Below are 25,734 nucleotides of genomic sequence, written 5' to 3' on the forward strand. Positions count from 1 at the left end.
AAACCGATGAATGCGGAATGAAAAGTGAGGAATAAAGCAAAATGAAAAAAGTAATCGAAGTTTCATTACCAGCCCCACCCTTCAAAATTAAACTTAGAAAAAAAGCAGTCTTCCATAATGAAACTCGATTTAAATAACACCCAAACTGATCCAAAAATAACACCGAGAATCCTCCACGAGAGAGAATAATCCTTCAAAATATTTCGCATCACCTTAACGTGCGGAAAAATCCCCACTTCCATTTTTGAACGAATCCAAAAACTGACGATAAAATCCCTTCCTTCATTTTACGTCTGTTTTTATAATAAAAATGTAAAAATATGTAAATAAATATGTTACAGTGAGAAAAAGATAATTTATTCGAAATAATGAGCAGGTATCATCACCAATTCTTTGAGTCTATACTGCTTGATGGCTATGAGCGTCACCATGAAAGTTGCATTTTTTTAAATATTCTGCCTTAGCCTGAAATTCCTTCGGTTTTGATATTGATAACCCATGGCTCATATACCGAAAGGAGCAGCCATATCCGTTCATTCTGTAAAAACGGTTGGCTGCGATAGCTTACTTCGCAACATGATATTCACGTTTACTGTGAGCTTCAGAGACAACGCAGGAGATACTACAGACTCAGAACAGGCATTTGAGGTCGTAACCTCAAAATCCAAATAGAATCCCGACAATCGTATGCCTTAAGCTTAAATTGGAGTTCATTGAATACGTAGGGAGTTTCTCGAAGTGGGTATGTTTCACGAAACTTGCCAATTCCTGCTAAAACTTTTGCAAACGAGCATGTTCAATGCAAATGAAATGTTTGCGACGTCGATGGTCTCCTCTTTTTGTCACAAACAGTTTGGGAACTAAGACACTCCATGTACGTATAGTGTCTAATGCCACTATAGACCATTCTCGTTAGATCTGAAGTGACACTTTGATTAATTACTAGCGAATAATTGCTTTTCTAGTAATTAACACCCACGAGGCCACTTTCATGATTCTATTGTCTTCCTCTTTCACAGTAAATTTTATTCTCTTTAAAGGTCCATCGTGAATAACATTCTATCATGAAGAAAACATTTAAAGAAAGAAATTTTATGCGTGTTTAAAAATACGAGAGCCAAATCTTACGACACCGAGGAAAGAATAAAATGAAAAATAATAGCTTCTTATTTAAAAGATAAATCTGATTTTAAAATTTGATCCTATACTCAATTTTTAACACGTAATGAAGGGATTTATTTCAATGAAGAATCATTTTCAACGGTTATACTTGGAGATTTTTCACAAAATAACAAAGTAATTTTCACATTAAATTTATGAAAATTTTCACTGCTACAATGAAAAAGTCAAAGAAAATTTACCTCATAGCAGCATATGTACGTGCATACGTCAGCAACAGTACTTACTTCACAAGTAATCATTTTTTACTTTTCAATTTTTGACACTGATGGCAGTGACCAAGAGTATCATCCCCACCTCTTATAATTCATTACAACTTTGCTTACTTTACCATCCTTAAATTTTGCAAATAAAAGTTTACCCCCTGTATAACAATACGGATCATTTTACTTCGTACATCAATATTTTGTATAAATTCAGCGTAGTCAGTAGGTCGATTCTGATAGTAACCAAATTATGTATTTCAGGTCTATTAAAAGTATTCATTCTGACTCTCATTTTCTATTTTCACAGATACTACTTCCAGGGATAGAAGAGACTCAGTGGAGTGAGGTGTAGCACTCACCAGATCTGGTGTGAAGGAGCGGCGTCAACCGTTATCGGGAGGAGGAGCTGGACCAGCGACACGCGAGCGGTAAGTGAAGTACACCATCGCCACAAATGATCTGCTGTCGCTCGACTCTAAAGCAATGTCGGTGAAGCCACCCAGTCTGACACGGGTCTCAAAAACATCATTGGGGTGAAGTGAATCTCCTTTCCATCCTCACGGACACTAGAAAAGAAGCGAAACATTAGCATGGAATACCGATTATTTTGCATCAGCTATGATATATATGCTCGAAAATAATCGGTAGTCGTGAAACAATAAGTCATTTTTCATACATCCCATCCGTTGCTGAGATACAGAGGACCAAACATGACCGCATTTCCAAAATCACTCTTGAACTCGTATTTCTTCGAAAAACATTAGTTAAGCTGCGGGTAGAGTTTTGGAAGAATTTAAATGAAATAAAAAACATTATATTCCAATAATACGGTACTTTATCCACATTTTCCATTATTTTTTAATATTTTGGTTAATATTGGTGTGGTACAATGTCGAAAAATGGCGGGCCCTCTTTTCTGGCAAAACCTGACATAAAATAAACAATATCTTTAGTTTGAGAAATATTAGCTCAACTTATTTTTCATCACAGTATTTTCTAGAGATAGTTTAAGATTATAAAATAAAAATCTTGAAAAAAAGTTTGCGGCTGGGAAAATGAATGCAATTTTTCGATCGCACTCCTCCTCCCGGCTTTGCGACGCGGGGGTTTAGAGACTCTGCGACACTATTGTATATTTCACGTTCTTTGGAACTTAATTACTTAAAATCGTCACACAATATCTACATTCACCTCAAAATTACTCTTTAAATTAAATTTTATTACTAACGAACTACTTATTTCACAAGTTACCATTTTTAACATTCTCACTTTAAAATTGCTTATAGAGACAAAGAATATCATCCCAATCTGTTTCATTTATTTAGAAATTTTCTTCAATTTTGACCCTTAAATTTTGTTCATGTAAGTAGGTCTACCCGTTGTGTAACAATAACGGAACAATTTACCTCTTAGATTACAATGCTTAACAAATTCGTAGCATTCAGTTCGTCGATTCTGATAGATACCGAAAGCGCTCACCTCGTCGATGATAACAGTATCAGTTCGATAACAACTCGAAAGTGCAGTTCTGGGTCACGTGATCACCAATCAAATAGACTGCACCACAGGCACGTGATTTACAGCATATACGCAGTGCGGCAATATTTTTCAATCATGGAACTAACTCATGAACGATGGAAATGGAAGATTCAAAGCACGAAAACCTTTTCCGCGATAAAAAATAAAAATAAAGGAAGATAATGGGCTCATCGATTCAGTCGGTCGAGTTAATTTTATGCGTTGAGTTTATTCCCATAACAGTTACATTTTAGCGATCGGTAACATTTTCATGAAGGCCACTTACAAATTTTTAAGGGCATAGTGAAACGAATTCAACAGTATTTAATTCAAACCTATGGGTCATTCCATCTTAATTTAACGAACGCTTGCCTGGTAGGGCTTGGGATTTTGATGAGAATTTCTAAATATGTCTCTATTCACCGCAAGCTAAGTACCCGGAGACCTTTTGGCGAAAATGAATTTTTGTGCGTTATATGCGAATTTTTGCAAAAAAACGCCTCGAATCTTTTATGTTTCATCTCCAAATTGCCTTAGAAACATTATTTATGGCTTATCTGTTACTCAACGATTAATTTTGATAATTTAATTTTTTAATAATTTAGTAAAAAAATTATTTGTTTAAATAACTTTGTAATGCAATAACTAACCTAACTATTACCTTAAGTAAAGTTGAAAATTTGATACAAATATTCAACACACTTTTCGCATTAGGCTCGTTAAAAACGAAGGTCCATCGTATACATAACGAACCTTGGCAGCCTTGATAGTTTATAATTTAAGCTGTAGGTCTTATTTCTATGGCCTGGAACAGTTTTCACATGCAGACTTATATTATAAACATCTTACAATTAATATTAACAGGTAAGTATCTATTTATCTATGAGGAGCCGGAAAGCCGCGCGGTAGAATAATTTAAATGTTTAAATATATTTTAAATATCCATTTATAAGTTTTCTCTGGATTTTATTTTTGGAGTAGTAAGTAAGATGTATCTATACTGTAAAATAAAAGTTTGGGTTTGTCCCAAGATGGAGTATTTGAGGAAATTTCATTAATAATGTTTAAAAAACTAAATTACAACAATAATAAGCAAGGAAATTTAATGAACTTTTAAAAAATTCAGACCCTTACGCACACTCTTAGCTTTAAAATAAATCATTGCAGTGGTGAAAGATAAGGAATGTATGATTCAAGCCACATTTTTATGACAAAAATGCGAACAAATTAAATATAATTAAATAAATATATAAATTCGCATAAAGATAACAAAACTTTTTTTGCAAAACGGTCTCGGGGTTTTAGTATGAGGTGGGTACATGGACCCATACATAAATGTTCGTCAAAATTCAAGATCGTGAGGAAAAAACTTTTGTTTAATTTAGGAGGAATGACTCCTATAGGAATTCATTCTTATAATAAGTGTTTTAAAGGCCACACAGACGGCCAATGGGCCGCGGATTTTCGATCATTGGTTAACGTATCTAAGCTAGGAATTTTTCTCTTTGACTAACGCTAGTATTCATATGAATCTCGCTTTCATTCGAAGGGGGCGTGGTGGCCCGGTGGGATGCTTATCTTAGGTTGTTGGGTTCAAATCCTGCGTTTTACCTCCGGACGTGCCTGAATAAAAATCTTCAAGTGCAAGGTGCTCAAGGTAAAGGAACTGGCACCCTTAATCTGAAATTATAAAATAGTACATACGCCTGAGACGTATTTAATACAGGGTGTACCAGTGGTTAGGATAGGTGGTACACTGTAACACCTACCCTAACCAATCTTCGAATTGAACTTTTCTGCGGAGTAAATATTATTTAATACTGTATTTGTGGTATACGGCTACTGTATGGAATGTATAAGCGCATTTGTCCAGATTCATGTTTACTGACGCCTTGGTCACATTAGCAAATAAGGCCCCAATCACGTCATTTTACATGCTATACTGTAGCTTCATATCCATAAAGAAAGGCCTTTACACTGTTTTCATTCTATGATTTTGGAGCTATCTTTGATGGTATTTCATGCTGTTTAAGGGATTAGATACACCATCAGAGAAGTATCAAAAATGGAAAAAGAGAGCGTAAGATGAAAGTCTGTTTTCCTCAACATGGACAAAGAAATGAGCAATGACCCACAAGGAAAGCGCGTATCCATCTTATAATGATAATATGGTGAAATATTTAAGGATGCCAGAGTTAAGCCACGGAAAAGAAAACTTATAATCTACAGCCATGCTGTCTACCGAGGTGGTAGACTCCCTTATATCCGGCCTCCATCATAAACGCGTAAAATTATGTTAAACATTACCCAAATGTTTTGACAATCAATAGTTGAATTCCCAAATATAGTATATTGGTGACTGACAAGCCGATTTAAGCCATTTTTAAGATGGCCCTTGACATGCCCTCAAAAGAAAAAATATTTTTTTTTATCCATTCACGACGGAAAAATCCGCTGATTATTATTCGGCCGATTTTCAAGGAAGAATACGTTTCTCAAACTTACCATTCCACCTCCCGAGTCCATTCGTTCCACCTTTCTGCTTCGGATATCTAGGCTCTCCCACCATTATCGCGAAAACATTACACGCGAGATTTTCGATTTCATTAGTTGCGGCGAGAAAATGAGATTAACATCTCTTAATGACACTAAATTTTGAATGTCTCCTTGGCAATTTTAGTAATTTCATCTTATTTGAAGCGTATTTTCCGAATCATTAGGAAATATGGTGGAAATAATTTGTTCCTTATCATCATTGACCTGATAGGTCCGCGAATAGAGCTATTATTGTGTACTTGAAATAATGGCACGAAGGATGCAGATATTTTTACAGAAGGTGTCTCCATAAATAGAAAATACCTAGATATAAAACTATATACAGAGTTCTAATAACTAGTGAATGTGCAGAAGTATAAAAGAAACAGACATTTCCAAGTAATAATCTTCACCATGAGAATTAAGGCCGTTTTACACGGTACACGGAATTGCACATACTGACGCACGTGCGAAGGCGCAATCAAAATCGCGTCGTGTAAAACGGTGAATTGCTAGAACACATGCGAGAATGCGTGAATGCGAGACGGCAAAATAGCCCCTGTTCTAATTTCTTTCATGCATTCGCGCAATTTCACGGCTATTTAGAAATTAATGCAGCTCTAACCTGCGCAATTCCGTGCCCCGTGTAAAACGGCCTTTACACCACATTAAAGTCTAATTCAATAAAAAACCTCACATGTATTTTTTACGCAGCATATATCTAAGGTATTATATATTAGCAACAAAATTTATCAATAAACCATTACTTTCATGTAAAAGGTTAATAAAATTAAATTTATTTATTCTGTATTTCTAATTTTTTTCAAGCTACTGCAGACATATTTACTTCTTCCTACTTTTACGTGCGATTATTGTTTGCGAAGATGCTCAGACTGCCTCACCGAAAACCACAAAACATTCAATAAATAAGTTTTTATGGCGATCGTCTCCTATTATTTTATCACTCATCTCCACGTCAGATCATTTCTTATCGCGCTGACTTCAGTGAACCTTTCGCTTCGCGAAATACGGCCGTTGCGGCAAAAACTCCAAGGGCAGTGTGGAACATTCCGCAGGCTTCTGGGCAAAGTGCCAACGTGCTTTTCTGCGTTTCGAAATATCGCACTAACGTGATAGATAAGAAATTGTAATTAATTTCAAGGCTCATTGATGGTTTTTAACATGGGCCAATATCGAGCACATGAGGATTCATAAACTAACAAATATGCGCCACCCTAAGGTGAAAGGCAAACTTTTAAGGTCTCGGCTACCTGCGAGCCTAATTACTTCATAAATGATTGATATGGTTTTTAAAACGTAGCTTACGCAATTTGCTTCGACTGCAACTCCTTATGATACTACCTGACTGCGAAAAACAGCCTCTATCGTCTTTTCGTACCCACCAGAATATCGTGCTTTATCTCTATCCCGCTCTAATTTTGGAGATGATAGCGAGGAAGATGTGAGGTTAATTAATATAGATATTGATCGTAATATGTTGCAACTAAACTTCATGAAACTGACGATGTGTCTCATTTTGTGGAGACAGTCAATGCTTGGATTGTGAAAAAGTATAAAGATTACGGGGAAAATATATAATTTTATACACCTATAAATGTAGAGACAATTTTCAAAATTTTTATTCCATGCTTGTTAGTTATGTTCTGCTGAGTATATTTTCCTTGCTATGATAATTTTTGACCTCAGAAAGATTTTCTTGCTCGATATCACCGCATAAAGTGGTAAATTTTACCTGCGGATTTATAACTAAACATATTTAAAATTGTACACCGTAATGATAAATTGCATTATTCGCTGTAGAGCGCTGTTAAATTATTTATTTTTTTAAATTTATCTTCGTTGCCCCGGAAACATCTCATTTAAGGCCTGTTAGTTTTCATGCCACCGAAAAGAGCACATTTTGGACTTTTAAATCGGTATTACTTTAAATATTTTAACAAATACACTTTCACGATCATCCATAACCTGGATAGGAGAAACCTACCCAGGCCTGACTCGAACCCGCTACCTTTGGTTTGGCAGGCGAAGACGCCACCGTGGTCGACAAATTATTCAATTATGTGCCAAGATATTTCAATAAATTATCTCAATATCGGAATCCTCGTAGGTATTTTATTAACTTCCCAAGAAAAATATCTACCGTCTTTTTTCTTCATTAATGCCAGTTTTATCATGAAATTCCTTCCAAAATTCCCGTTTTTTATTCATAAATGTATGTTTACCATTAAATTTCCTCAAAAATGCCACCGCGATCATCTTCTTCTGATGCGTTTCCAAAATAGTTGACTAAGAAAAAACCATTTTCCAATTCCCAATTTGTTTAAAATCCAATACGCAAAATGGCTACAGTTGGATAACATTACGACTGAGCGGGGGCTGAGTGAACCAATAGGAGCCCATCCTTGAAATGAAGACAGGGTGGGGAGGATGTTACGCGGTACTAGCGGAGGGTAATCAAGGATTAATTGGATTTGAATGCATAACTTGCAGCGGATCGCAAAGGTTCCAGCTACGCCTCCGGTGCTCTAGTTAATGATGCGATGGGTTCGAGGAAAAAATAAAGGCGAGGAACGCAGGTGAGGTCAATGCTTGGGGCGCTGCATCTTTTGAAGTGTCCGGACCTTCATCCTCAATTGCTTTCAATTCTCTCCGCTCGCTGCCTTTGATCCCTATCTTTTCAATACAAGTCATGTCAGATCATCCGCAACATCGTCCATCCAACACTTTCTTGACCTAAATTTCAACCATATACGCAGTATAACGTTTTTCATTTTTTCTCGTGATAATTTATGCACATTTCACCGCCGTTCTCGCGGCAGTGTTTGAAACAATACACAGTAAACTGTAGTTACGGCGTATTATACTGTCTCATCATGAGAAAAAAATATAGTTTACCATTAAGTTTTGGTTAAATAGTAACCTTAAGTAAATTCCATTAGAGTGAATTAAAATATTTGTATGGCATAATATTGATGACACAGAATTAAGCATATTTTCAAGTATACGATATATACCAACGACAAGGAAAAACCACTAATTAACACAGGCAACAGATACCATTTCTCCATATTAATTTGTCGTTATATTGACATGAAATAACTTTCCACCTACCGTCTGAGTAGACAGAATAAATACGAAAAAGTTATAGAAACAATTTGTACTATGTCTTCAGATAAGAAGTTAATGCAAAACTGAAGCTATGATTATGAAAAAACATACGAGAATACACGACCGCGTATTAGGAGAAACAGAAAAGTAGTCACTACTGGCCGTTATAATAGGTATCACGTTACAGTAACGAAACAAATAACTGTGTTGGTTGGCTTGAAAGGGAGGGTTCGCAATGGTGACCAACCCCAACCTCTCAACCGAAATCCATATTTAGTTTTTTCATTAGCATCAAAGATATGAAATGGAGAAAACTTCGTCACCTGTGCTCTCAGCTTCAAATCCAAAGTGGAGCCTTTTAAATACCCCAAACAGAATCCTCGAGGTACGATGTGGCCAAGGGAAAGTGACTGGCCCAATTACACAGAATGTGTGAAATTCACATGCTTGTGGGTTAGTTTGGAGTGAGCTCTACATAACCTATCAAAACCAATCTTCGTGTTGAATCACTAAGTGAATGAGATTTTTAAATAATCATTTATTTGGCGTTGCAATTCAGTGTTTTTGTATGACAATTAATGACCAATATTTATTCAATAAAAAGTCATGCATTTTTCTCTACGACATGAAACTGAGTAAGAGTGCACTGTAAAACGATAATTGTAATTCTGTTGGAAGAAAATTTCTTCCTGGTTTTCTAGTCGAATGAATTAATCACAAACTACTTTTTTCTCACTTTTTTCATCAATAATTTGTTCCTAAATAGTTCAGCGTCTTGTATCATTCCCGCCTACTGAAATAAACACCAATTCAAATAAAAGATTCTTAGCTCAGATTTTACTTTACCTAGGCTCGATTAAAAATAAAATAAGTAAGGAAATTACTCATTGAGTGATGCATCCATAAAGGAATGAACTTCCACAACGCCAACTCTCTATTTGCCAGTATAGGTAGCCATCCTGAGAGATCTCCGTATGCAGGAGGTGTAAAGGGCAGATTTGAGATTTTCTAGTGGAGACCTCTCCAGTTCCCTGAGGTGACCTCCTCCCTACAGAGTTCGCGGGATGGATTGCAGGGATGGGAAGACACGCGGAGGGGGGCAAAGAGGAGCTGGGGAACCCCCCGAGGAGTTGGTTTATTCACGAGATGCCGCTCCCCCCGTGAGACCTTAATTGCATTCCCATGACCTCTTCCCGACCTCAGGGGCACCATCGGAGCGTAGTCAGCGGAACAGAGTGGGGATCATTGCTGATCGGGGTCCTACCGTCGCGATGCGTTACCTGCTGCCTCCTTGTTTCTCCGAGGTCTTAAGGAAAACGTGCCAATAATACCAGCAGAAGGATTTCATCCTCCCCCGCACCTTTAGATGTTAATCAACACCAGGAAATCAAATCTAGTTGTGCAAAACACCAGAAAACGTTTATTTCTCTTGTTTCACCGGGTAAATTCATTTTTATCCGGGTATAAAATCGTTTCAGGCTTGATTTTGTGGAATATTGCTATATCCATGATAAAAACACAAACGGTAATTTCCTACACTATTGAATTTAACACTAAACGACCAACCATGGTTTCAACACTTTGTGTTTTACCTTGAAAATGACACAAAGTGTTGAAACCATGGTCGGTCTTTGATTGTTGAATTAAATAGTGTGGAAATTACCATTTGTGTTTTTAACATGGATTTATCCGGGTACTTATGACTCACGCATGAATAATAACTTATGGTTATAGACCCTGATAAACCCTGATAAATCCGGAAACATTACAATTGATAGTTAACAATTTTGAAAGATAAAATGAATTCAATTACCCTGGTGCCGTAATCAGCTCAAACAATAGTGAATCAGATGAAATACAAAACAGAATAAATTCAGCCAATAGAAGAAAGTAAGTATGCCCTTAACAAACTGTTAACATCAAAACATTTATCCATGAGAACCAAACTTAGAATTTATAAAACCATAATAAGACCTATTCTTCTATATGAAGCTGACTTATGGGTTATCTAAACAAAAAAGGAAAAGAAATTAATTGTCTTTGAAGATAAAGTGTGAAGGAAAGTTTTTGGACCAACAAGAGAGAATGGAAGCTGGAGAAGAAAACACAACAGGGAAATCAGGGACCTTTTCGACTCGCCATATGTAGTAGCTAAATCTTAGAGTCGCATATTGCGATGGCCAGGGAATATATAATACGAAGAGAGCAAGAGGCCCAAGTAAAACAAATCTAAGCTAAAAACCCTGATGGAAGACGACCTCCAGGAAGACCGAGAAAAGGACTGAGGTGCTGATTGATATGGGGAAAATGGGAGTCATCGAGGCTGATGCAGAAGTTAGAGTTGGAGGCAGTCAGTTATAGATGGAGGCAGACAGTCATAGATAGAGGCTAGATACTATTTAGGGCATAAATGGCCATGGGAGTAAGTGAGTGCGAGTTTTTATGGACTATACACTATAAAGGAACAGCGAGAGGTAAAGCAATTCAGGTGCGGGTGTCATTCTAGACAGACAAATAATTTTATTCGAAAATTGTAAAAAAAAGTCATCGGTCATGTATTAAAGTCGTTTGGTCGCCAATTTATCATCCAAATAAAAAATACTGCTTTGTGCTAACCTTAAAAAAATCATAATTATTAACATTGCTTTGAGTATCAATTTGGACCATGAGTAATTGCAGGATTCACTCCCATTTATTAAATCCCTCCCAACTGGATATTTATCCCAACATAGGATGAAAATTTGCATGACATTTCAAAACGTGGGTTTTTTTTTAGATTGCCCCGGAAAATAAACGTTTAGATGAATAAAGGTTTAGTGATTTCCCGGCGAATAGACTGAATGCAGAGTTCTCAGGATCGCCACCGGGTCAGGAACTGCATTACTGATGACGTTTCGATGTCCGACTCGGCTCGTCCTGTCGATGTCACACAGCCCTGAGGCGGTGCCGTTATCAGCTTAAACAATAGTGATTCATATGAGATACAAAAGAGAATAAATTCAGCCATTAGGAGTATGTAAGTATGCCCCGAACAAACTGCTAACATAAAAAATTTTATCCATCAGAACCAAACTTAGAATTTATCAAATTTGAGGAGGTTCCTGACCCGGTGGCGATCCCGAGAACTCTTCAAGCAAACGTTTAGAAGCCTGAAATCTACATGCTAAGCAAGGGTAAGCACGGCATTGGTGCCGTCTATCAAACTACCTTGAGGTTGAATTACGTGGACAATGAACTCATTATTCGGACGACCTGGGGGAATGTGCTTGGCACTGATCGGAGTAATTTTCGTTTTTATTACGAACGGTTGACTGCAATTGGTTCGCAATGATATTGGAATATGTTATGTCTGAAAATCTTCAGTCTGAGTATGATATAAGCCCTCGTTGTGAGTCGTTGGAGTAAATATTTCAAGGAGAACAAATTGCCCTTGTTTTGTAGCCGAAATGTGAAATTCGGAATGAAAACCGATCAGAATAATTCAGATCGGTGCCAAGGAAACCTCCGATTTTGCTAGCGGCGGCTGCCACTGAACATTAAATGAAGGTATGGGGTGAAAAATGAGGAAGAATATGGTAGAATAGAAGAATGACGACAACTACGGAGAATCATAGGTTAGATAGATAGAGAGAATTCAAAATCTGTGAATATTTTTCAATTGAATCTTTTCACGTTTAACCATAAAGTGGAAATGATAGCTAAATCTTACTTGCTGCAATCTAATATATACGTTTGATTGAATAGAACTTTGGGCGAACTACGATATTTAACTCACTATTCTCCTCATCTCATGCTCTTCATATTTTAAATGGGCTACGTGGATTTTCTTCGAGCGCTACACGAAAAATAAATCAAATGACACCTACCTCGTTACGTATCTAGGTACATGTCAGGTTGTTTTATACTCCACATTGATGGTAACTATTATATGTACAAGCTTAGCTAAAATCAGTAAACAAATCATTGCAAAAATGGGATGTCAAATCTCTTGTCTCTTCTGGTTAATTTAGATACGATTGAATTCTTTTTATTTTTTATTTTATTATTCTAAAAAAACTTTTATTAATCTTATATGCCTCCATGCATTAAATTTACGCTGTCATATTCACTCACGGCCCTTAAGAGCATATAAAAAATAATTATCAAAACTCTGCGCTGGCCCAAAACCTTTGCATATATCATTGTTAGACCTATACTCCGAGACGCTACTCAACATTTACTCCAACTCCAAAATAAGTCGAACTGTTTTTTTTTTTGCAAATGCTCGCCGCATATTACACATGCCAACATTACTGTGCGACGTTGAATTGAGAATTTAAGCACCAAACTTGTCATTATGTCACTCACTTTTCATATCCCGTGTTTGATAGGTGAGGGAAAGGAAAGGTCTCTCTCGACGCTGAAGGATGAGCACTGCTCATTGAGCAGGCAAAAGGGAAAGGTGGGAACTTGAGATGTGTTTCTCACAGAACAACATTCGCACCCTCTCTGCTACGCAGCCGCAACAACGCCTAATCCCCACTCATTATGCTGCCGTAATGAGGAAAACGCCGCTACAAAGGCCGGGAGGCACTCAAGGGCTCGTCGTGTCTTGAGTGCCCGCCAGAGTGCACCTGCGGTCTCAGCGCACCGCTAGACACCTGAGCGCGCGCGTGCCTCCAAGCCAATCATAGAGCCACAGGGAAACATCTGCCCTCTCTGTCAGAGATAATAATAGTCCGGACGTAAAAAAATACGATTTCTCTGGTAATTTTATTCCATAATCGGACCACTGTAAATACGTTACACTTTTCGGGCAAAGGACGTATTATTACGTGACGTGAAATCCTTAGATTTTTGTTTCGGGCGTTAAATTACGCAAAGAAAGTCATTTAAAAAATTGAAGTTCGCCATTTTTTAACACAGTGGTACAAACCTCTAAATAAACAAATGAAAAAAGCGTAAGCACAACTCATTCTTAAAGATGATACCAAACACCTATTTCTCCCATGGAAGGTTGGTTGCTATGAAATACACTAAAGTATTGAAAATAGCTGGGGTACAGATCTACAGTACTTAAGCCATCACGGTTAGTGTTATATGTCCATTTGACCAAGAATTTAGGATGGGGTTTAAACGTGGTACACACGGTCAAAAAATCATTTAAAATGTTACACTGCGTAACGAAAAATCGTCAAAGGGAACAACAAGACCACTAAAGAGAAAGCCAATAAAATCCTAGTGCGACCAACCTTTGCGGACGCATGTCTTGTTTGGAACCCACACAACGATGGAACTGTGACGAATTCAGAGGAGGTGCAGAGAAAAGCTGCTAGGGGAAACAAAAAACAGAGAGAGTATTGAGATGTGAGAGTTTTCAGGGGAAGAGGAAAACGAGCAGGCTATGTGGGATGTGTAAAATAGTGAGCGAGGAAAAAGCATGGGATGAATTTGGGAAGGATATAATAGAATAAATAATTCGGCAGATAATTGTCTTTCTGATTTTTTTTCGATACAAATCGTCATGACTGTCAGCTTGCGAATAGGGTAATACTTAAATATTTAAATTTAGTAATAAGTAACTTATATTCTTATATTTTAGCTAGTATCTGTGCAAAGTGCATTACGTTCAAACAAATTTAACGTCCATAATTTTATTTTTATTTTATTCCCAAACCTCCGAATACAGCTCTCATAGGCCATTTTAAATCGGGGTATTCAACAAATTCAACAATGAAACGTACACGAACGGGAACGATAAGGGAAACTTACCCAGGCGGGATTCGAACCCGCGACCTCATGTTTGGCAGGCGAGGACTATACCCATCCACCGACCTTGTCAGTTATTTCATGTACTAACTTTTTTCCGTGTACGTTTCCGTGTAATACCGTGTAATTTAGCTCTAATTTTTAATAATTTCACGTCATACGTGGATTGCGTAACCACTTCTAAAAAAATTAAAATTTTGGACCCTTGGACTGTATTTATTATTTATCTAGCTCTTCCAAGTCGGATTGATCCAAGTTTCAGCGTTGAAGAAATATGAAAGTCGCGAGAATGGGGAAGTCGTAGTTAACTCTCACGACCAGTGGCGCAGCGAGGGGGGCGGGGTTTTGGGGGTTAAACCCCCCCTCCCCAGAGCTCAGAGAAATTTTTAAGTTTAATCCATTTTACTTAATTGAATTGATATTACTAATAGAACAGTGTAAGGATTAATAAATTATCCCTCAGAAAGCCGTAAAACTCACCATTTTGAACCATTTATGTTAAAATGCCGCAATTTATTAATCTCGCACCTATCGCTTATCCTGGTGGGTATTCCATACCCCCACGCACCCCGGTATTAGTGCACCTTAACCCCCCCCCCCCCAGCCTTAATTCCTAGCTGCCGCCCCTGCTCACGACGACGTAACGGTGGATAAAGGGATCACGAAATAGGTCAAAACAAAACACGTAACTAAGATACGCATTTAGACAAATAATTAAATCTATCTCACTCCCGGCCTATTCTTTGACCGTTTCATGTAAACATAAACGTATTCACTCCCGTCTTACACGCCTTTCTATCTATGGAATGGCAAATAGTGGTGCATGACTATTTATATTGCTAGGCGGCTAATAGGCATTTGTAGAAGTGCATTGTTCGAGAACGGAGTGAAGCCGTTGTTGCCTCAACTTGTTTTTCCTTGAAATTTTGAAAAGAAAATTTATTTATATACCAACGATTTTCTCCACTTAGAACATCTGACGCTTCGGGTGAATCATAAATAATTCATATAATGTCCGCAGTTACGGCGCAAAATTCACCAATGGATCAATAAGAAATCGATGCATTACACTTCACGGCAAAATTTACGGTTCCATGAGTTTTAGGAGTCAAATTAGGGTTTCACTGAATACTAAACAAGAAGATGAGAGCATTTCTCTAATTTTGTAACTTTTGCATACATGATGTAGCTATTGCGACCATTATTTTCCTCTAAAAATCTTTCTATTCTCACGCTAAGTCGTGATTTTGTACGGAGAAACTGAAGCTTGAATGTTCAAGAATAGGTGGTGTAAAAGAGCTATACGTAGTAAATGAAGCGTGCTCAAGCATTACGGAAGAGATAACGACTGCTATCAGCAGAGGAGCTCAACGATTCAAAGAGAAGAAAAAACCGTATTCTTCCGCTATAAAAAGACAGGTTGATTGGAGGGATTAAAATACAACAGCGTGAATCTCAAATTGACGAAGAAAATGAGGTGGATAAAACTGTTATCATTCTTTTTGTATATTACAAGAATTCCCTTTACGCACGGTCACCATGAACGCAGATTGCAAGGAACGATATATGCAATGGAAGAGGAACGGTGCGATAGAAATACGAAAATGAAAATGACTATTATTATGAAAAATGCAAATGCCATTTTCATGGCCATTTAAAAACTCTCCTCTTTTTACTTATAATGAATATAACGTTTCTTTTTAAGTTAAGAGGCCCATTCCATGCCTTATTGAAACATGCATTTAAAATTCCATAACTTTCCTAGCAACTAAAGACCTGTCAGCAGATGTGATAGGGATAAATTAGCTTGCCTCCATAAAATCTTTTGTTCAAGCAAATTTAGCCACAATAATTTTCATCATTTATTTATCATACTTTCAATCAATTATTTACACGAAATAGGCCCTGTTTGCAAAAATTAGCACTAATTTCACGTGATATACGTAAAATTGTGAGTAGTGTATCTATTCAACCAAAAGTACTCGAAATAGCTCAAACATATCAGACAGAAAATCATTTACTAAGACTCACAAGAGGGTATTATTTACAATTCGTAACAATATCTTGATAAAAGCATCCTTCTACACAAGGAGGCAAGGAAAAGTCAAAAGTAAAGGATGAAAACAGTTAAGAAATGGGGAAAAAAGTTAGCGGCGACTCCACTGATTTAGAGAGGATCTCATTCGTCGAGTGAGCTCTTTCTTAATGCGCAAAGAGGGGAAGCGACGGATCTTCACGTATCTCCGCAGTGATTAAGTGGCCCTCGGCACGAAGGAGTCTCCGTCGAATCCAAGAAAAAGTGGCTCCGTTCGGGAAAGTAAGAAGCGATGAATTATTCAGGACACGCTACTTATCGGAGACATCTGAAGGATCGGGCCGAAAAGTTTTTTTTTTAATGGTAAACAAAAGTTAAATAACGAATGAGAAAAAGAACTCGAGAAAAACGAAAAAACAAAAAAAACATAGAATATATTAAGCCTTTCGGTGAGAAATTAGCCGCGTGATGGTGATAAAACTGCCACAAACAAGTTAAGAAAATGATGGACGGAACAATGCACAGAAGACCGTACCGCACAGAAGAGAATCATTGATTAAAAAAGCTGGGCGTTTCAGCGAACAAAAATAGGGGAAAATCTTCTGGATAATCTAGATGGTATTAAAGAGGCAAAAAAGAGGTATTAGTAGCATAGAGAAAGGCGAATGAAATCAATTTTGGACTCAAAGAAGTGATTTCAACGACGAAGATTCACTTGACATACAACCCCACTACATCCACCCAAGAGATTTCTCCTTACCCTTACAAACATTCATAAAAATTCAGTACTGTGATTCATTTCTGGTGAAAAAAATTATAAATGCCATAGAAATTCAAAAGTATCGACCTAAGTATCATGGTGTATGAATCGTTTGCCGTGAAACTATTAACAGCTACATTGCTCTACAGGTGCATTATTCATATATTGGTTCGAAAAAAAATGTCCATCTGAGGATAATGAGAGTAGATCGTTTACCTGCTGGCAAAAGAGTATTGGATTCAAACGTCGTTGGTTTCGTAGGATACACCCTAGCGAAAATCGTCGTATTGCGTGCAAAAGAACTATAATTTTAACTGCTTATTTTAAAACCACCAATGACTTATCTTATTTTTACTCCATCCTCACTTCCTACTCGTTTCCCGTCTCCTTTTCAGTTCTCCCTCTCCGTCTCCTTAGCCAGGTATTTAGAGTTTTTGAAGATTGTGTGCAGAAGATGTACCTTGATAGCGGCATTAGGTGTCGAAAACTTGTTCGATTGAGTGATTGAAATATATAGCGTGGAAAATTATCACTGTTGCATTTTAGTATAAATATTGGAAAAATGATTTAAGATTTAACATGAGAGAGATTCATCTATTTTTTTTAATGTAGCTGATACTAGAAATGATTGCAGAGCCGTATCAAATCAGTCTCAGGTTTTTTTATAATTGATGATTTGAATACTTCTACATCCTCACAGGAATGCTGGTTTCACCTAATTTTATGGCCGCGTTGAAAACAGGCGCAAAAATTTGTATGCATCCAAATTTATTCTGGCGGCATCGTACACAAAAACCATTATTGATTCTTTTTTTAATAGCCCTACGTATAACCACGCACAATGTAATGACAAACTCATGAGACTTGAATTTATCTAACTCTCAAAATAACCTAATCCAATCCAATGCTTTGGGCTTGAGTTAATTTTTAATCAAAATGTATACCTTTCGGAGTTCGTTAAATGAGCACATTTTCAGAAGACCGCTGCCGATGAGGGAAAAAAATGAATACTTATCGACTCAAATACATCGAAAAATTTTTATTCGACAGCACTACCTTATTTCAACATTTAAATCTTCCTAACATGAAGTGAATAATATTCAACCCTAATTTACGCACTCCGACTTATCTTTCAATATGCATATACAAATAAATTCATTTATTTATCGATATATTCATTTCTTCATCTATATATTTATTTATTTAAAAAAATAAATATAAATTAGCCACAATTAGCATTGGCACCATAGACTGCATTACTATAGCTACATTTAGACCATACACAAATGATTGTCATTGTTAATGGAAAAGCGTTTCTAGATTTCAATGTATCAGCATTTTATCAAGATTTATTGTCAGTGCTATTTCTACAAAGGTCACGGAAATACATTTGAAATAATGGGATGTATGTCCATTATTAAAAAAACGCCTACGGTTACGGTTGATGGAGTTAATAACCTTCACTAAGCAATATCTCAAAAGAATAAAGTAAAAAAGCAGTTTGATAAAAAACAGATTCCAATTGAAATTTCCATACGTATTTCCTAAATTTGAAAATAAGAGCTAAAAATAAAAACGAGACTATGTATATGGATCATCGATTCAAATTCTCTCTCATACTATACGCATTTCTCTTTTCAATTCCAACCATACACCATACGAGAAAGTCTGAAGAACGACGTTCTGTGGATTGCGTCCGTATGGGATAATAATTCTCTAATTTTGCCACCGCCCTTCTATCATCCCATGAAGGACAAGTTCAGCGGCGACTGAGGTGCCGCGAGTTACGAAAGTGCTTAAAAAATTAAGTAGCTTTTCGCTCTTTCCAATTTCCTTTATTTTTAAACAAGACACAAGTTCACCACGATATTTGCTTCTTGGAGAGAATAATCCTCTGTGATTGCTATAAGTAGTTCTAGTACTCAAATAATAGCACTCCGCATAAAGGTCAGCAAAAGAAACATACCTACGTATCAATACGGTTCAATTTCTAACACAATGGAGAAAGGAAGCAAAAAATCCATTTGAACAAATGAGCACGTCTTATAATAGTGTAGGCTTCTGGTGAAAACAACATACCTCATCATAACCTATTGATACAAATTAATAAGATAATAGCAGAGCAAAAATTCTCTCCGATATTTCCATGGAGGGTAAATCATTCATCGACGAAAGAAAATATATTAAAAAACTGAAAATCCAGAAAAATATCGACGAATCACATGTATACCCACCCCCAAAAAATTAAAGAAGTGCATTGTATAGGAATGACGAAATGAAAGTGTGTGCACATTGACAAAGGGAAATTTCTGGGCACTATAAAACTGTTAGTGTTCTACCCAATCACATTTACCTTTAGTGGGTCAGTAAAACTCGCTTCGATTATATAAACAACATTAAACTAGCCGTGAAAATGGTGTTAGACTGTAGTTGATTTAGTTCAATGAGGAGCTTCAACATTATTAGTCTTAAGCTAAAAAGGAACCTTTCTCGGTTTAAGAGAAGTGTAATTTACTCAGGGAAAAATAATTCTCAAAAAGTATCTAAGTGTCCATTGCAGATTTTTTCGTTGTCTCCATTGAACTTGTACTTCATCATTTCCTTAAAAAAACGGATAATCGATTAACAGTGGTGATCAGCCATCAGTCATATCATTAATTAGATCCCTACTTTCATGTTATAATCCAACGACAATGGCATACCTCAGCACCATTAAAAATAACCAAAAATTCCCGTATGCCTAATAAAGCGTTTAACCCGCAATATTCATTAAAAAAAAGTGTAGATTATTGGCCAGCCTCGGCTTATGGCATATGCAAGCCCCTGATAAGAGGGTGTTTCAAAATATTCAAACACCCCTCGAAATTTTTGGGATGTACATACTTAGGTGTATCCCTTTCCAATATAACCATTCTCCGAAACAATTACCCTCTCCCAAAACAAGCTATAAAATCGCTTTTCAAATAATCTTGCTTCCAAGGCCTTGGATTTTTTCCATGGAATGTTTCTTGCCATCGACGCTTAAACGAATCTTTAGTTTTTTTATTTTCTATTTCGCGCAAAATTTCATTCAAAGCTTTCATAAGAGGTAATTAAAAGGCTTAGTAGGCGCAAAAAAAACAGTTTCTTTCAACACAGCCCAATTAAATTACTTTCCGTCCACAAAAAAGAATGCCGCAGACAATTACAAAGGCAAAATTTATATCTTTCCTCTTTCGGATTAATGCATAAGAAAGATGATGACGATTCCATTGTGCCTATCGCATAAATTCATTTAAATGGACAGCTGCCACGATTTCTAGCCAAACCTTCACAATTGGTAAGCGTGTATTGCCTCGTGGAATTTAATTACAAACGCCTAAAAAGATTTCATTTCCCCTGTCCCATGGATAACTACAATAATGAATTATTACCAAGCTATACGTCTCTGCTGTTGTTCCGACGTAACATCAATAAAAAGAGGATAATCTGAGGCGTCATAACCGAGAACTTATATTTTTACAGCAAATGAGAGGCGTGAAACCAGATGATAATAGGAGTGTAGTGAGGTACGATAAGAAATATAGATATGAGGATTAATACGGAAAGAGTAGACGTGATGACGTTAGACCGACGTCAATATTCCCAGCTGATATTATCATCAAGCCGCCGGCTATGCTTCTCGCGTGAATTTGACGCGAGGCCAGAAATATTTTAATTTAAGAGCAGGTTATGAAGGTATAAATATGGGCATCCTTTCACAGAAAGTTTTGAATTGAATTAAAAGGATTTAATTTCATTCTAGCTCTGTTATTAAATCATGGCTAATACGCCAATTAAACAATTCAGTGCTCTTCAACTCCTAAGTTCCTGTATCACAGGTTTTCTACAGGCTATGTAATTTACTTCTCTACGTCTTAAATGTATTTATTGATGCCAGTTAGTTTAAAATAGCCGTCTGTGGAGGAGAAGAAAAAGACATAACATTCGCGTTCGCTTCTTATTATTACTGAATTTTATCTCACTCTGCACTGAAAAATATTAACTCATACACATTAAATACCTATACCCATACACTGATTTGAAAAAAAAAGAAGATATTTCCTAAAGCAAACGATTTAGAATGCCTATCGCGTCCAATTATAAAATCTTACAATTCAATTGAAGGTCAAGGTGATTTACAAACACTCTCTCTAATGAAAATGTTATTGACTCTTCCTCCTTTGCAATTCATCACTGTCTGCGTCACATTATTCTTCCGTCGCATAGTCAAAGTCCCTGAGGAATCACCCGCCAAGGCATGTCACGTCAATATTACTGCACGAAAACTGACCTCTGACAACTAACTGCATGAAACGAAATTGAATTCATCTAAGACAGTATTTTCGCAGTCCAACGAAAAGGGGTCTACTTATTTCACCTTACCCGGATTAGTTTCATTACAGTGCATCAGCATGAGTTTTCTGGTCGTCATAGTAACTTCGGGAAGTTTTCCGCGATTTTAACGTCGCGTATAATAGGAAACGTACATACAATTGTACCAAGTTAATCGATAAAACTGAACACCGAACAAACCTTTAGGTACGATTATTTTTTAATTCTGCTTGCATAAACCTCGCTCGGTTGTTCATGATAAAAGATATCAAAAGTCATCGCAATGACGTAAAAACAACGCAAACTCATGCACCTCATGGGTGAATATAATTTCTCTCCCCTTAGAATTTTTTTCAATGAAAAGAGACCATACGCCACAGTAATATATCAGATTTTAATATTTATAGTTTTGATCACGAGTTTTTCTAGATTATTCTAGAATTATTCTAAACATTGTCGTTATGGATGTCACTTTTCGATTAATTAATATCTTATTTACGTTTAATCGGATTTAAAGGGGTCAATACTTACCAACTCGATAATTCCTTATCTTGATCACGATATTTAACCCACCATGTAACAGCCCTAGAATAACATTATCTCAGATATCACTTTAGACAACTTTGAAAGCAAAAAAGTACGTTTTTAGTACCAGTAATGAAAATCGCTATTGATTTGAATACGAAATACACACAAAAAGCCGATACTTTTTTTTTAATATACGGACGAATGAAACGTTATGATGACATTATAAAAGATATTTTATATTAATTAAGGGTAAGAAGTATACTATTAATATTTTTGACTTTTTTATTGCATTAAATATTAAAATTCTCGGCATGACGTTGATTTTAAATGTCCTGTACAGTCCTAAAAAAACGTGCAATTAAACCGTATAACATTTAAACAGCTTTGATTACGCGTCATTAGACTTGTCACATTCACTCTTCAAATGAAAAAATAAATTCAAGCCTTAAAAACACACCTATATATCTGCTACACACACTTCTGCCGCAGACACCACTGCGACTCATTAATAATTATGAATGTCAACATTTTTCAAAAACGGTGATTTTCATTCTAAAAATGTTGCAAAATCCAGCCAAAATTCCATGATTTAATACAAAACATTCCTCGTAGAAGAATTCAGAAGAGTTATTTTACTCTCAACCTCCTTTTTAGATATTACCCAAAAATTCGGAAACAGTTCCTCGACTATAAATGGCATAAGAACGCTCTACGGTGATACACATAGCTCTACTGTGCCAAAACTTGAGCCAAAAAAGTCCATTGACAAATTTCCACATAGTTCTTTTTAGTATAAAAGTTAGTTAAACGGTTTTTCCTATGCTGAATCTTTGACCAAAACATCACTTTTTCTCTAACCCGGATGAGAATGGAGCAACAAACCTTAGGAGATACTCACTAAATACCAGAGAATTACTCATGATGGCACCCCTCCACAAGATGTTTTGCTTTTATGACTGACGTACTGCCCTAATATGCGTGGTTTAATCTCTGGATCACGCTGCCGCACGGTCTCGCTCGTCCGGGTTTATTTATCTCCAGATTGGATCCTCGCCTCCAAAATTACATAAAAATACGTATCAGGAGTGTTTATGATTAAAGAATAAGTTAAACACGCGATATAATCCTTGTACCAAAGGTGGCGAAACATGCGGCCACTCATCAGCGTCAATTCAATGCTTGTTACAATGTTTCAGTTTTGGCCTCCCTTCCCCCCACAGACCACCCACTTAAACTTAATTCCAACGAATTAACCTGCATATGGCTATTTAAAGTATTTCTTCCTCCCGGCTTAAATGTTAACCGATAATCCCTTAATTGCCTCAGCACACTCTCCCCCCCCCCCCCCCTTTGGACCCTACCTCCCCACTATTTCCCCTTCCCTCAGCTATCTTTCATCCTTTACCTACAGTCCCCTACCAAACTCTGAGGAAGGTGGATGTATATCACCGAAAATTTAATTCTGTGAGTGTTCTTTTATCATTTTGTGTCCTGTGCTTCTACCCAACCTGGGATATTTTTATGCTATTTTAAGAAAAGTTATTTAAAATTAGCTACGCATAATCAACGAATACATTTAAAATTACGGCCCAAAACATAACTTCAGATGCAATGATGATAGAATTCGTGTTTATGGAAACTTAATGCATAAGCAATTAATGTATTCCTTTAAGAAAATTTAACCACGGTAAATCAAAGGATTGATAGCATTGAAGACTCCGCAACGTAAAGCATTCAAATTTTTTAGCCAGCCCAATTCTTCCCCGAAAATCCATCGGATAAATCCCCTACGATCTATATACTTGAAATGCTGGACAATGATAAAAAATCTGTGTCACTTGTGTTTAATATTAATAAAAACGAGGGGTTTTACGATTAATATTTCTTATTTGAAGTAGCATCTTAGGGCATATTCCTCAAAGCTATTAATTTCGACCCACTAAGCCAATTTTTTTCAAAAATACCATTTCATCGAATTTAAAATTGATTATATCATGCAGATATGTACGCAAAAGCCATGTTTTTTTCTAAATAATATAATATTGTCAGGGTTTGACCAGGATATTTCTTTATCTAGTTACGTTATGATGTTACTACTATGCTACGGCTAGTTCACTTCTCCTCATCGCCTTGATTAGATATGCTGAAATTATCAAACGCCGGGAATTTGGGAAGCCTTTTCGGGCCTATGGTTAAGCGCTTCGTCAGCATTTAAGTTAAGTACTAACCGACTGGGAAAAAGGGATTATAAGCATCTAAAATAGTGCAATTAACGGTATAACGTGACTTCACCGCTTTAAGTATCTGCACGAAACAATGCCATTAAAATAATTTTTGAAAACCATGATGGAATCACATAATAAAATTTAAATGATCAAGAATTTTAAACCGCCTCAATTCTTTTGAAAGACACGCTATCCCACCCCAATTGTATAAAATTATGAACAAATATGAAAGTACGTGAGAGCAATAGTAGATATTAGTCTTATCATTTCCTTCAGCAATTGCTTCGACACAAGCACGCATACGGCGAGGAACTATAGTTCACCATGGCGTGAGTAAATTGACCATAAAACGCGAATTACACTGCGGACAGCGTAATTCGCGGGAAATCCGATCAACAGAGAGCCTCCTCTACGTATTCCCGGCTTACAAATGGTGTGAATGTATCATTCCCCTCGCCATTATTCAAATGAGAAAACGCCATTATTCGGCTGCGAAAGGTCACTTCCTGCAGATCGCGGGTAAACCGGCAGGGAGAAGAATTTGAGCCATTCCCTTTTGAAGGAAAAACACATCAAATTTGGTTACTTTACGTCGCGAAAATAATGCTCGACCAGACTACGTGGTGAATTTATGGACGTTTACGCCGCGACTAATATCACGCTATTTATCACCAAACGCAGCACATTAAATAATTGTGCGAATAAAATTAACGCAAGAACTGAGTAAGAGCAGAGTTATTCAAGCTTTAAATTAAATAGGTCACCACCGGGAAAGTATAGTTTTAAAAAATCTTAGACAATAATATTTTCAATCACCTGTTAAGTGTCACCTTGTATTTAGTTCACTATTTTTAAATCTATCTTAAAATCATATTAGCATTAATTTCCATGCATTTCAATCGTACGGTTTAATTCTCAGAACTATTAAATCTCCGCCCCAATCTACAGCAAAGATCAAAAGTACCCTCATTTATGTAAAAAATCTAAAAGTCTAAGACACAACGATCATCATAAGCACGTACTAGGTAAGTAGTGGCTATCGGTAAATAATTTTGAATAAACTATAATGATAAATAAATGAAATGGTAACATATTTAAGAGTCTGCACACAAGAATCGAATATTAGAAATCAGTATGGATAATCATTGAGTACATAGTTCTTGCGAGACAGATCACAAGCTGAGGCATCAATCAATCATCCTCAAAGGAGAAGAAAAAGTAAGATGCCTCAGCGGGAAAAAGTGATCGATAAAAAATTTACAGTCATTAAAATTTATAATTACATGAATTTATAGTGAATTCTGAAAAATAAACATGTTCTTTCCCTTGAATTTAATCTCTTGCCCAAGTTCTCTTTAACATTGACGTAAATCATCCCATTTCCCGCTTTGATCAAGACACGCATGAACAGTCGGACACCGTAACTACACCCCATAATAGCGGTCATAATTCACTCCCTAAATTACTCCTCTGTTCATAGCGCACGCTGATGGTAGAACAAACTTATCAATCGCTTCA

At 36.6% G+C, this 25,734-nt stretch overlaps 1 protein-coding gene across 3 annotated transcripts in view; it reads left to right on the plus strand.

Annotated features, from left to right (window-relative positions):
- The first annotated feature begins 1,694 nt into the window (after nucleotides 1-1,694).
- The window catches only part of LOC124158599, a 176,338-nt gene continuing 152,298 nt past the window's right edge, over nucleotides 1,695-25,734 (plus strand). For all 3 annotated transcript variants that reach the window (XM_046533758.1, XM_046533759.1, XM_046533760.1), the window contains exon 1: nucleotides 1,695-1,813. The gene's annotated coding sequence lies outside the window, so the exon portion shown is untranslated. The remainder of the gene's footprint in view (nucleotides 1,814-25,734) is intronic.

The sequence above is a fragment of the Ischnura elegans genome, chromosome 5 (genome assembly GCF_921293095.1).
Source record: "Ischnura elegans chromosome 5, ioIscEleg1.1, whole genome shotgun sequence".
Classification (NCBI taxonomy): domain Eukaryota; kingdom Metazoa; phylum Arthropoda; class Insecta; order Odonata; family Coenagrionidae; genus Ischnura; species Ischnura elegans.